Below are 14,244 nucleotides of genomic sequence, written 5' to 3' on the forward strand. Positions count from 1 at the left end.
AAACTCCATGCATGCGGCTGAGCGCTGATTAAAACTATGGAGTAAATTAAAGAGGAGAATCACGATGCCGAATCAAAGTCCTGAGCCCAAACCTCATTTAAATTAAATTTAACAAATATTATAAGTAAAAAAACAATAGCGCACATTTAGAATTCGTTTATAAATTCTTTCCGGCATGAGTTGGCCCGGTGTTATGCGCAGAGCGCCGGGAGATTTCCTGAAGCTCAGAAATCACTGGGCATGTTTTCTAAATAGACGCTATCTTTAATAACCGATGGAGGTTTTGAGCTGTATACACACGCATTCCTGCCTAAACAACTCTTAAAACTACACCTGTAACACAATAAACAGTAATATTTCAAACATTCTGCAGGCTGATATTTGGAGAAAAGAAAGAATAATGAATAAACCAGTTGTTGGGTCAAAATAACCCAACCAGGTGTTTATTTGTAAACTACATCTCATATGAGCCAACATGAGCAACCCAACAATGTGTTTAAAGTACCTGAAATAATCCAGAACTTAAATAACAATAAACCGATACAGAGATACACTGTATAACGGTCACTGTTGTATTTACGGCAACGAGCGAAAATGTCACTTTGCGCCACCTGGCGGCCATTTTACGAATGACTTTGAAATGCAACTGATTTATTTTGGCCGCTGACGTTTTTACGCGGCGGTGAGCGCGACGGTAATAACCATTCCAATTGATCAACTACTGTAGCTAGATCAACATATCTCTCCACTCTTATAGAAAATAACAAAAATAATCCTAGATTCTTATTTAATGCTGTAGCCAAATTAACCAGAAATAAGACCACTGCAGAAATCTCCACAACAACATCATGCAATAGTGAGGACTTCATGAACTTTTTTAATAATAAAATTGTAAATATTAGGCATAAAATTGAGGTTTTGAAACCGAACAATGTAATTGATGCAGATGTTAATCTAGCCATGTCAGACCAGAACCTAGAATACTTTACTCCCCTTGAAGAGAATGAACTAATTTCACTCATTTCTTCTTCAAAATCATCAACCTGTATATTAGATCCTGTACCGACACATTTTCTTAAACAGATAGTACCAGCAATAACAGAACCCCTGTTGAGAATAATTAATTCTTCACTCAGCATTGGATATGTTCCAAAATCTTTTAAATTAGCAGTAATCAAACCAATAATTAAGAAACCTGACCTCGACCCCTGTCAGCTGTCCAGTTACAGACCAATATCAAACCTCCCCTTTATCTCTAAGATCCTGGAAAAGATAGTGGCGGAGCAGCTATGCTCATATATACATAGAAATGGCATACATGAACTGTATCAGTCAGGATTTAGGCCTCATCACAGTACAGAGACAGCGCTCGTTAAAGTAGTAAATGACATTCTATTGGCCTCTGATCAGGGTTGTGTAACTATGCTTGTATTACTTGACCTCAGTGCAGCTTTTAACACTGTTGATCACGCTATTCTTCTTCACAGATTAGAAAATGTAGTGGGAATTAAGGGTACAGCCCTCTCCTGGCTCAGATCCTATCTAACCCATCGTTATCAGTATGTAGACTTAAATGGTGATTATTCTGCATGTTCTCTAGTGGAGTTTGGCGTTCCGCAGGGTTCAGTTTTAGGTCCACTGCTTTTTTCCCTTTACATGCTTCCTCTGGGCAACATAATCCGTAAGCATGGTATTAGTTTTCATTGTTATGCTGACGATACACAGTTATATGTCTCAGCAAAACCTGATGAGAAAAAACAGCTTACTAAAATTGAGCATTGTGTGCAGGACATAAGAAATTGGATGCTAATTAACTTCCTTCTGCTAAATCCGGATAAGACAGAAGTTCTAGTCATAGGACCGCATACAGCTAGGAGTAAAATTTTAGATCACACCGTAACTTTAGATGGCCTTTCTGTTCCATCAAATGCAACAGTGAAAGACCTTGGTGTGATTATTGATTCCAGCCTTTCATTTGAAGCACATGTAGATAATATTACCAGGATAGCGTTCTTTCACCTCAGAAATATTGCCAGAATAAGAAATTTATTGTCGCTAAACGACGCAGAAAAACTAGTTCATGCTTTTATCACCTCTAGGTTGGACTATTGTAATGCCTTACTGTCTGGTTGTTCAGCTAGATGCATAAATAAGCTCCAGTTAGTCCAGAATGCAGCAGCGAGAGTCCTCACCAGAACCAGAAGATATGAGCACATCACCCCTATCTTATCTTCACTCCATTGGCTCCCTGTGAAATTTCGCATTGATTTTAAAATACTACTCTTGACGTATAAAGCATTAAATGGTCTCGCGCCGCAGTACCTGAGTGAACTGCTAGTGTCTTACGATCCGCCACGCCTACTTCGATCAAAGGATGCAGGCTGCTTGTCAGTACCGCGTATTATGAAAAATACAGCTGGGGGCAGAGCTTTTTCTTACAAAGCCCCAAAGTTATGGAATAGTCTTCCAAATAGTGTTCGGGACTCAGACACAGTCTCAGTGTTTAAGTCCAGGCTAAAATCCTATTTATTTAGCCAAGCATTTTTATAAATAGATTTGCCATAGGTAAAGGAGCAGATTTGGGGGACTCATGGACGTAGAGTATTATGGTGAACTGGTATGTTTGGATGCTGTCTTCCTCACTCTCATTGATCACTCAGGTTTGCTGACGGTGAGGTGATTGTTTGCTTTACATGTCAGGAAGCCCTCATGTTTGTGTTTCCTTCTGGCTCTCCCTTTTAGTTATGCTGTCATAGTTAGTCCTGCCGGAGTCTCTGCTTGCACTCTACAGTTAATATACATTCACATTATACATTGTGTGACTGTGACCATACCTAACTGCCATCTCTCCTCTTCTTCTCTTCCCCCCTCTTTCTTTTTCCTCTCTTCTCCTGTCTCCCCCTTTCACTCTTTCTCTCTCTCTCTGTCGAGCTACACATGTCGTTCCTGAGCTGCCAGTGATCCAGACTCCCTCTGCCCTCCGGACCTATCTGACCCATCCTGGTGCCCCGCTTCTGGCTGAAGATCTCGTCACATGGATGCCCCGTGTGTCTCTCTGGGATGCGTCTGGTGTCTGGGAATGATTCTCTCTACCTAGAAAATGGTTCTGGCCTTGACTGGTGTTGGCAACTGTTTCTCTGGGGACTTGACAGTTCGATAGTTCATGACTGGAACTTCTTACAAGTCTACCTGGGTCTTCAATAACTACCTGGACTCCATATTAACATCAATTAACATCAGCTATTATAGCTGAACTGCCTCCCACCCTACACACTGTATAAATGCAGATCATTTACTGCTTTCTGTTTCACCCAAATGAGGATGGGTTCCCTGTTGAGTCTGGTTCCTCTCAAGGTTTCTTCCTATTACCATCTCAGGGAGTTTTTCCTTGCCACTGTCGCCCTCGGCTTGCTCACCAGGGACAAACTGACCATTTTGATTCATACAAATTCACATTTCATACAAACTTAAATAATTCTTTTGACTATGTAAAGCTGCTTTGCGGCAATGAAAATTGCTAAAAGCGCTATACAAATAAAATTGAATTGAATTGAATTGAATATTAACGTTAATTATCGCCAGCCGACACGAATAGGTGTCTGTCCCTTTGCCGCCTATTCAGGGAGCCTACGGAGTGCGCGAGTAGAGATAGTAGATTTGGGCGCACACCCATCACAGGCACACGCCGTGGCAGATCATCATAATTTTCTTTAAGTAAAAAAACAAAAGCCGACGTTTAGAAACAGTTTATAAATTCTTTCCAACATGAGTTGGCTCGGTGTTATGCGCAGAGCGCCGGGAGATTTCCTGAAGCTCCGAAATCGCTGGGACATATTTTCTAAATAGATGCTATCTTTAATAACTGATGATTGAAACTGATAGTTTTAAGCTGTATACACACACATTTTTGAGGGGTTTAAAAGAATTAATAAGTCCGAGCAGACCTACATGAAAGGTGAGAAGTGCCTTTTGAAAAGTTAAAGTACTTTACAAAAGACGGACAGCTTTATTTTAGTCATGAATTCACAATCCAGCTATTATTTCCAGCCATGGTTAAATAATGTATGAAATAATTATTAAATGCTGGACACAAACAGCAAATATGATGATTATTATAAAAAGCCAGAAGAACTTTTTTCTTATATTTACTTAATAGTATTATATATATAGCCTATATGTATTGTTAATTCATGTCTTATGATGATGTCAACACATTTTTATGTTTTAAATAAGACATGTTGGCATATTCACGAATCAGGACATTCGCATAGTTAACACTATCAGATAGCCTACTATCAGGAAAGTAAATTAATTTCAAGGCCATCAAACCGAGGCATTGCCATGTCTTTCACTGTTTTGTCCCTGTTAAAACATTACAAAAACTATATAAGAAACTTATAAAAAATTTAAAGCACGAATTTGGGCATCTTATTTCATCATTATGAAAATAATATGAAGCACATATACACACATTCATCATGAAAGATCTGTTGTAAAACAAAATAAAATCCATGTTTGCTTCAGCATTGGAAACAATATTGTTTTAGACTAAGTAATTATACACAGTTCTTCGTTGTACAGTACTTGGTCCGCCTTTTAGATAAAGTCCTTCCATGCGCCATCTGGCAAATATTCAGTGAAGTACAACATTTATTTAAATTCCCGAATGTTGCTTAACGCTAAATTGCGGCATCTGGCGGGAAAACACACGCAGCCTTACGGTGGCCCAGAAGGGCAAATCATCTTTCCTGTATATGTGTGTGTTTTTTCCCTTGAAAATGTGCGCTTTTTCCCTTATAAATGTGGTTTTTTCCTTAAAAAAGTGCGCTTTTTCCCTTATAAATGTTTTTTTTTCTTAAAATGTGTGCTTTTTCCCTTATAAATGTGTTTTTTTTTTTCATTGAAAATGTGCGCTTTTTCCCGTGTAAATGTCTGCTCTTTTCCGTTTGTGCGCAACTACTTCTTTCCCGTGTGAGAACTCTTTCTCCAGTATTTTGCAAGCTAAAAGCTAAAGCTAACGCGCAAAGGACTATGGGAGTGGGGTCAAAACGCAACTGAACACGGAACCTTTCCGGATATCAGCTCCAGGACTCAACATCATGGAGTATATAGTGAATTATAGCGTGATAAAGTTATAATTTTCACTAAATTTTCAACTGCACACACTTACCAGGTAATATTTAATATATAAAATTAATCAGATTTTACTGTTTTAGGCACTATTAATAACTTTGTAGCAGTGTTAATACTATTGGAGTGTTTGGGGGAAATGCCGAGCCGAGTGTAAATGGCAGTGATTAAAAGGAATATTATCTCATTTAGACCATTAAACACTGATGTAAACCATCAGCTCCATGGAATCTCTGTAAAATACATCCACATATGGATTTATGAGCAACCCAGCGGGCACAACACATGTAATCCACGTGGATTTCTGGTGGATATTTGGTGAAGTGGTGGATCCACCAATTTTCACCTGATATCCACGTTGATTCCACGTGGTTTTAGGCACGTGGAAAACCTGTTCTAAATTAATGTGGAATCCACATGGAGTTTTAGTTCTACATTATTCTTCGTGCATTTCCACGTGGATATCACGTGGAAAATAATTTCGTACCACCTATTGATGGTTGCTTGATCTAATTTTGAATGCATATTTTGTATGTTTTTACATAAATGTGACAATCATTAATTACCATTAAACATACTCTAAAATAAAATAACGCATATGACGCGTCCAATGTGTTCTAAAGTTGAACACATGAGCCAAAAATGTGTTCTAAAATGGCATTTTCAAAATGTGTTACTGATCGCCTAAATGCCACATCTGACTACAACGTACACTGGATTTGCAAACTAAAAAGTAGTTTAGAACACCGATGTGCTATCAGAGGCGACACATAGGCGTCGCTGCGCAGAGTGACTTTGCAGTCTAGCGAGTGGTACTGAGCATGCGCAGTGATCAGCCTTTCCTGGATCCCGTTTTTTTAAGTGAAGCGCGAAACATTTATAGCTAATAAAAAGAAATTAGAAACTTCGAAATTTGTTTAAACGTGTGGTCTGCTAACGTTACAAAGTACTCGTGGCAATTGTGTTTCATACAGAGAACATTTGTGTGTGATGTTACAGGGTGAGCACTGAGGTAAGCAGTAATATTCTAGTATGTTCTGTGGCAGTTAGTGTAGGTTCTAACCGACGCGGTTAGCTTGATTGTGAATCTATGTATGTAGCTAACGTAGGATTTGAAGCATAACAGGCAATTAGAAACGTTAATTTGTCAAAAATCATAAAAACAGGCTAGTATTTAATGAACAGGTATAATTTGTCATAAATGCAGCACCATCACCATGTATAATATATTATATGCACTGAGGAGTTCTGACAGTGAACACTAACATTTACTTGCAGAATATGTTCCATTGAATTTCTAAGAATAGAAGTAGGAACTTTTCCGTGTAACTTATGTGGGTACTCTACCCATTTATTTCTTTGAAAATAAATAGATAAGGTTGTTTACTTCTAGATTCCTTACCAATTCACTTATGTTTCAACTAAACATGAAGGGATCACGAGGGGATAAAACATCATTTGACAGCGCTGTGCAAATTAATAACTGGTAAGTAATTGAACAGTCCCTTGTGGTCGTGTCTTTTTTTTTATATTAAAACAATGATTGTATTGATAAATTGCAGTCCATGCATCTAAATTATACTAAACATTTTTGTCCTTTGACAGACAGTGTAGTAAAGGCGCATGATGTTACAGAAGCCTTTGCCCTCAGCACCATCGCCAATCAGTTACGAACTGCACCTAAGAGGAAAGAAAGGCTGGATGCAGTGTAATTTATTAAGTGTTAAGTAAAGGTTTTTGTAATTTTGTTTCTTTTGCTGTTTGAGACAGTTTTCTATCTTCTCTTAGATATTTTTTTGGTTTAATTAGTCTTTTAGTATTCACATTTTTATGGTATTTTAGTATTATGCACTACACCCAGTTTTTATGTGCATTTTGTATTGTTTGTTTTGAAATATGAATTAATTATTGGTTATTACAACTTTTATGTAATTTGTGTCTGCTTTTCACTTGATGTTGTAGACATTTTAAACTTTGCAGAATTTACATTGAACACAACACGTATTTTCCATGGGCTTATATCCATGTCTTTTCCAAGTGGTAAAAAACACGTGGATTCCATGTGTCAAATCCACGTGGAATTGGACTTGCCTTTTACGCCTAAATTACCCGTCTTTTCCACATGGTGAAAACACGTCTTCTTTACGTGGTTTCCACGAGTTTGTGCCCACTGGGAAGCTAATATCACTATGCTAACCACTAGCGCTTAGCATTGGGAAACTAGCTTGTTCATTAATATATATTAGTTTAATAGTGTATTTGGACACATATACGTGATGTAAACAGTTAGCTCTATTGTTTTTGTAAAATTCCTGTCCAAATATGGATCTATAAGCAAGCTAATATAATTATGCTAAGCGCTAGCTTACTAAAAGAGACAAGATAGCAGCAACTATTGCTAATTATCCCTGAGCTGCTCCTGTTATGTGCTAAATGTTACAGATGGTTAAACGAATTGTTGTATGTAGTTTATTGGAGCTCCTGAGTGCCATATAATGTATAGTGCTGTATAATGTAGTGGTTTTATCATAGCTAGAGATCTTCTGAATAGTTAGTTATGTGCTTACACAATGTATGTAACAGTCAAGAAAAGGGGCTTTTGTTCAGGTTCTATCTATTCTATTATAAAGTCATTAAATATATGTTTATACTCCTTATAATATGTATGATTGTGTGTTTTTCTTCTCACAGTGAACTGTGTGTAAATCATCAACTGCCTGTGTATCAGCTGATTTCTACACCAGCTTTACATCCTGAGCAGAAGGTGAGTGCTCTGAAGTATTTACCTCTCTTTTCAAGAACACCACTGAGCACTTCTTAATCGGGGGACAGGGACACATTTCTCTTCATGGACATGATGTGTGTGTTAATGAATGGTGGAGATGGGGCCAAATTTTACAGCAATCCTTAATAGCAAAACCAAATAATTGGTTTTAATACACAGCATTACTAAAAGCTTGCATTCTATGAAATTTTGTGTGCGTGCCTGCCTGCGTGTGTCAAACTGATGTCATATGATGTCAAACATCATGAAGTGATATTAACTTGCTTATAAACCCATATGTGAATGTATATTACAGAGATGCCATGGAGCTGCATAGTAACACCATGAAGTCTTTTTACTAGACACTTATAATAACATGTCTTTATTTCTCCCCTGTTGTAGATTGTCGTGGAGAGGACGGACCCTTGATGCTCTGCCTTTTTGCACCAACAATACATACATGTATTTTATTAATTTGTAAATAAAGTCTTTAATATAATTTATAGTTGAGTATTTATTTCTAGTTTGCTTATTATTTAGCAAAACAGTTAAAGTGCATGTAAAGCATTGCTGCAAATGACACTGAATAGAATCAGATGTTACTCCACTCTGTGTGAGGGTACAGGCTTATATACAGTATGTGATTTTAGCATCAATAATGTTTTTCTGCTAACTAAAGCATGCTGCCTTGGAGATATTAGTGACATCTCTGTTTCAGTTCGAACAACATATTCCATAATATTTATGAAAACATTAATCCCATATGTTCAGCAGTTAAAACAGAGGTTCTTAAACATTTTACAGCGAAGGACTCCTTCAACTGTAAAACAAACACCTCTGCATACATTTACTTATAGTGCATTTCCAAAAATACATTTTTATGTTATTCAAAAAGTACAACTTTTTGTTTTTATTTAAATGATTAATAATTAAATGATCCATGAAAATAAAAAATCTAGTATGTCAAAATATTAGAATATTTCACTTCGATCATGGGGAAGACTGCTGACCTAACAAGTTGTCCAGAAGATGATCATCTACACCTTCCAGAAGGAGTGTAGGCCCTTAAGGTCAAACTTTACCACCAACTATTTCACTGACCATGTTGTTGCTTGATTTGCCAGCCATCTCATCTGACCTTAGGTTTCATGGGAAAGATGAGCTGAAATCTGAGATAAATTTCAAGCTGAATGCTTCAAGTGTGATCTGCAAACATAACAAGGGTGTCATGTTTAACAGCTTAATGCAATGGGTTACATAAAAACACCAACTATTTGAAAATATGTAGGCTTATGAATAGTGGCAACGTATATCTACTGTATGTACTGTGAATGTATGTTCAAGAATAAGAGTATCATAAATTGACCAATAATTAAAATACACATGTAAACAATTAGTCTTTCATTTGAAATGCCATTTATCTAAAAAAAATTAGAAAATATTGTGCAAAAGTGTTTAAGTTTTAAAATTATTGGGGGGGAAACACATTCACAAGGGAAACGTCATACACATAGAAAAAAATCATAGAGCACAAGGAAAAAATTATAAATTTACAAGGAAAAAATAATACACTAACATGGGAAAAATATTACACTAACAAGGGACAAATAATGCGCTAACAAGGGAAAAATAATACATTCACAAGGGAAAATGTATATACTTATAGGTGAAAAATAATACATTTACAAGGGAAAAAAATAATATACCTACAAGGGAAAAATTCCCCCTTGATAATATATGCTGTTTCCCTTGTAAGTGTGTGCTTTTCCCCTCGAAATGTGTGCTTTTTCCCTTATAATTGTGCTTTTTCCCTTATAAATTTGCTTTTTTACCCTTGTAAATGTCCTTTTTTCCCTTAAAAATGTGTGCTTTGTCCCTTATAAATGAGCTTTTTTTTCTTATAAATGTGTTTTTTACCCTTGTAAATGTGTACTTTTTCCCATGTAAGTATATTATTTTTCCCTGGTGAATATAGTATTTTTCCCTTTAAATGTGTATAATTTTTCCCTCGTAAATGTATTATTTTTCACCTATAAGTATATAAAATTTTTTCCTTGTGAATGTATTATTTTTCCCTTGTAAATTTATAATTCTTTCCTTGTAAATATATAATTTTTTCCTTGTGCTCTATGATTTTTTTTTCTATGTGTATGACGTTTCTCTTGTGAATGTGTTTCCCCCCCAATAATTTTAAACCTTAAACACTTTTGCACAATATTCAAATTTTTTTAGATAAACGGCATTTCAAATGACACACTCATTGTTTACATGTGTATTTTAATTATTGGACAATTTATGATACTCTTATTCTTGAACATGCATTCACAGTACATACAGTAGATATACGTTGCCACTATTCATAAGCCTACATATTTTTAAATAGTTGGTGTTTTTATGTAACCCATTGCATTAAGCTCTTAAACATGACACCCTGGTTATGTTTGCAGATCACAGTTGAAGCATTCAGCTTGTAAATTTATCCCAGATTTCAGCTCATCTTTCCCATGAAACCTAAGGTCAGATGAGATGGCTGGCCAATCAAGCAACAACATGGTCAGTGAAATAGTTGGTGGTAAAGTTTGACCTTAAGGGCCTACACTCCTTCTGGAAGGTGTAGATGATCATCTTCTGGACAACTTGTTAGGTCAGCAGTCTTCCCCATGATCGAAGTGAAATATTCTAATATTTTGACATACTAGATTTTTTTTTTTATGGATCATTTAATCATTAATCATTTAAATGAAAACAAAAAGTTGTACTTTTTGAAGAACATAAAAATGTATTTTTGGAAATGCACTATAAGTAAATGTATGCAGAGGTGTTTGTTTTACAGTTGAAGGAGTCCTTCGCTGTAAAATGTTTAAGAACCTCTGTTTTAACTGCTGAACATATGGGATTAATGTATTCATAAATATTATGGAATATGTTGTTCGAACTGAAACAGAGATGTCACTAATATCTCCAAGGCAGCATGCTTTAGTTAGAAGTAAAAACATTATTGATGCTAAAATCACATACTGTATATAAGCCTGTACCCTCACACAGAGTGGAGTAACATCTGATTCTATTCAGTGTCATTTGCAGCAATGCTTTACATGCACTTTAACTGTTTTGCTAAATAATAAGCAAACTAGAAATAAATACTCAACTGTAAATTATATTAAAGACTTTATTTCCAAATTAATAAAATACATGTATGTATTGTTGGTGCAAAAAGGCAGAGCATCAAGGGTCCGTCCTCTCCACGACAATCTACAACAGGGGAGAAATAAAGACATGTTAATATAAGTGTCTAGTAAAAAGACTTCATGGTGTTACTATGCAGCTCCATGGCATCTCTGTAATATACATTCACATATGGGTTTATAAGCAAGTTAATATCACTTTATAATGTTTGACATCATATGACATCAGTTTGACACACGCAGGCAGGCACGCACACAAAATTTCATAGAATGCAAGCTTTTAGTAATGCTGTGTATTAAAACCAATTATTTGGTTTTGCTATTAAGGATTGCTGTAAAATTTGGCCCCATCTCCACCATTCATTAACACACACATCATGTCCATGAAGAGAAATGTGTCCCTGTCCCCTGATTAAGAAGTGCTCAGTGGTGTTCTTGAAAAGAGAGGTAAATACTTCTGAGCACTCACCTTCTGCTCAGGATGTAAAGCTGGTGTAGAAATCAGCTGATACACAGGCAGTTGATGATTTACACACAGTTCACTGTGAGAAGAAAAACACACAATCATACATATTATAAGGAGTATAAACATATATTTAATGACTTTATAATAGAATAGATAGAACCTGAACAAAAGCCTCTTTTCTTGACTGTTACATACATTGTGTAAGCACATAACTAACTATTCAGAAGATCTCTAGCTATGATAAAACCACTACATTATACAGCAGGATACATTATATGGCACTCAGGAGCTCCAATAAACTACATACAACAACTCGTTAACCACCTGTAACATTTAGCACATAACAGGAGCAGCTCAGGGATAATTAGCAATAGTTGCTGCTATCTTAGCTCTTTTAGCAAGCTAGCGCTTAGCATAATTATATTAGCTTGCTTATAGATTCATATTTGGACAGGCATTTTACAAAAACAATAGAGCTAACTGTTTACATCACGTATATGTGTCCAAATACACTATTAAACTAATATATATTAATGAACAAGCTAGTTTCCCCATGCTAAGTGTTAGCGGTTAGCATAGTGATATTAGCTTGCTTATAAATCCATATGTGGATGTATACTACAGAGATGCCATGGAGCTGATGGTTTACATCAGTGTTTAATGGTCTAAATGAGATAATATTCCTTTTAATCACTGCCATTTACACTCGGCTCGGCATTTCCCCCAAACACTCCAATAGTATTAACACTGCTACAAAGTTATCATTAGTGCCTAAAACAGTAAAAATCTGATTAATTTTATATATTAAACATTACCTGGTAATTGTGTGCAGTTGAAAATTTAGTGAAAATTATAACTTTATCACGCTATAATTCACTGTATACTCCATGATGTTGAGTCCTGGAGCTGATATCCGGAAACGTTCCGTGTTCAGTTGCGTTTTGACCCCACTTCCATAGTCCTTTGCGCGTTAGCTTTAGCTTTTAGCTTGCAAAATACTGGAGAAAGAGTTCTCACACGGGAAAGAAGTAGTTGCGCACAAACGGAAAAGAGCAGACATTTACACGGGAAAAAGCGCACATTTTCAATGGAAAAAAAACACATTTATAAGGGAAAAAACGACATTTATAAGGGAAAAAGCGGACATTTTTAAAGAAAAAAAAACACATTTATAAGGGAAAAAGCATACATTTTCAAGGGGAAAAAACACACTTACAGGGGAAAAACACACATATACGGGAAAGATGATTTGCCCTTCTAGCTTAAGGTGTGAGAGCACCCTTCTTTTTTTGACCGGATGGTTTAGTCCCATAACATTTCAGCTCCAAAAGTTTAAAGAACTTTAGAAAGAGGCATAGTGGCAGAAGTGAGTTACTTAGTATGATTTCTTTAATAAGGAAAACAGAAGCAACACAGAGCAAGACAAAATAGAACAGATCCACTATGAAGTCTAACATAACATCAGGGCTAAGCATAGAGATAAACACAACCTCACTAGTGCTTAACCTGACTAGGAGTTACACTTGACTGGGAGCTATAATAATCAGTAGTTCAACAAGGAGTACAGAAACAAGGAGAGACACAAACCGCCAGAGAACTCAAACAGCTCATAAACAAAACAGGAACTTAACTCCATGGAGAAAAACTAAACAAGGATTTAAACATAACATTGTTGGTGATAAATAGTCTTGTCTTTAGTTTCCCCTTGTTGTGCATTTGTCCATTAAAAATGTAATTTGTAAACCATTAACATATGAATTTATGTTCTAATATAATATTTGATAGCGATTATGTATGGGGGCAATCCATGGCAGGGGGGCATTTCAGCGCATAATACGTGTTACAAAAAAAAGTTGAGCTGCTCTTTTTCCATTTCTCAACCAATCGGAGGGCTTGTGATCAGTGTTTCTTCTGTCGATGCATATCGGCTTTTAAACCAACGCACGAGCGCGCAATAATCCTAGACAACTCAATCCAGATATACTAATCATCAACAACAGGTGAGCTCGAAGAACCAAATTAGCCGGATCGTAATTAGCACGATGATCTCATCTTAGATATGTCAATTCATCTCGGATGTGTCAAGCGACGTACGAAGAGTGCGACCCAAGAGCTAAACGGGCTAGGAGCTTAACACACCAAATTAGGAAAATACAAACAAAACCAGGAAACAGACCAAGAGTCAAGGAGAGAATAGGCAGAGACAGGGAGTAATCAGACAAAGGCAACTTAAGAGGGGTAACTTCAACAAATGCACGACAAGGGGAAACTAAAGACAAGACTATTTATCACCAACATAATTAGTCCCTTCTAGTTTTTTGCCTCGGTTCAGGTGAGCGCTCCAATCCCCTGACCGAGGTGCACATTGGAAAATTGAGTTCAAATGAAAACAAAGGAAACACAAAATGGCGTCTCTGCGCCTGGCGCCCTCTGCTGGAGTACCGTGACAATAAGAGTTGACTATTAAAAATTTTGCTGCTAACACAAGTATATGGTTTAAGCTTATCTGGTGAATGTGATGTTATAGCATGTGATTTTTTTTAAATATGATGTTATAGTACAGTATGTGATATATTTCTTTTATTATATAATTATTTTTGTAAATTTCTATTATATCTGAGACTTATAACACTATAACTAGGAACTAGTCAACTGTGCCTATCGTCATGCTTTAGTAAATATTGTACTGTCTTTGCTGT

At 36.3% G+C, this 14,244-nt stretch overlaps 3 long non-coding RNA genes across 3 annotated transcripts; 2 read left to right on the top strand and 1 right to left on the bottom strand.

Moving 5' to 3' along the window:
- Window positions 1-6,081: 6,081 nt before the first annotated feature.
- LOC128541674 (uncharacterized) lies at window positions 6,082-6,844 on the top strand. The gene is made up of 3 exons (XR_008365649.1): window positions 6,082-6,142; window positions 6,524-6,616; window positions 6,736-6,844. It is a non-coding gene; the product is annotated as an uncharacterized LOC128541674 (long non-coding RNA).
- An 801-nt stretch (window positions 6,845-7,645) lies between these two features.
- Window positions 7,646-8,393, top strand: LOC128541673 (uncharacterized). Its single transcript, XR_008365648.1, has 2 exons — window positions 7,646-7,894; window positions 8,297-8,393. It is a non-coding gene; the product is annotated as an uncharacterized LOC128541673 (long non-coding RNA).
- Window positions 8,394-11,070: 2,677 nt separating this feature from the next.
- LOC128540884 (uncharacterized) lies at window positions 11,071-12,471 on the bottom strand. Its single transcript, XR_008365605.1, has 3 exons — window positions 12,361-12,471; window positions 11,549-11,621; window positions 11,071-11,146 (listed from the first exon to the last, which is right to left on the bottom strand). It is a non-coding gene; the product is annotated as an uncharacterized LOC128540884 (long non-coding RNA).
- Between the last annotated feature and the right edge of the window lie 1,773 nt (window positions 12,472-14,244).

The sequence above is a fragment of the Clarias gariepinus genome, chromosome 14 (genome assembly GCF_024256425.1).
Source record: "Clarias gariepinus isolate MV-2021 ecotype Netherlands chromosome 14, CGAR_prim_01v2, whole genome shotgun sequence".
Taxonomy (NCBI): Eukaryota; Metazoa; Chordata; class Actinopteri; order Siluriformes; family Clariidae; genus Clarias; species Clarias gariepinus.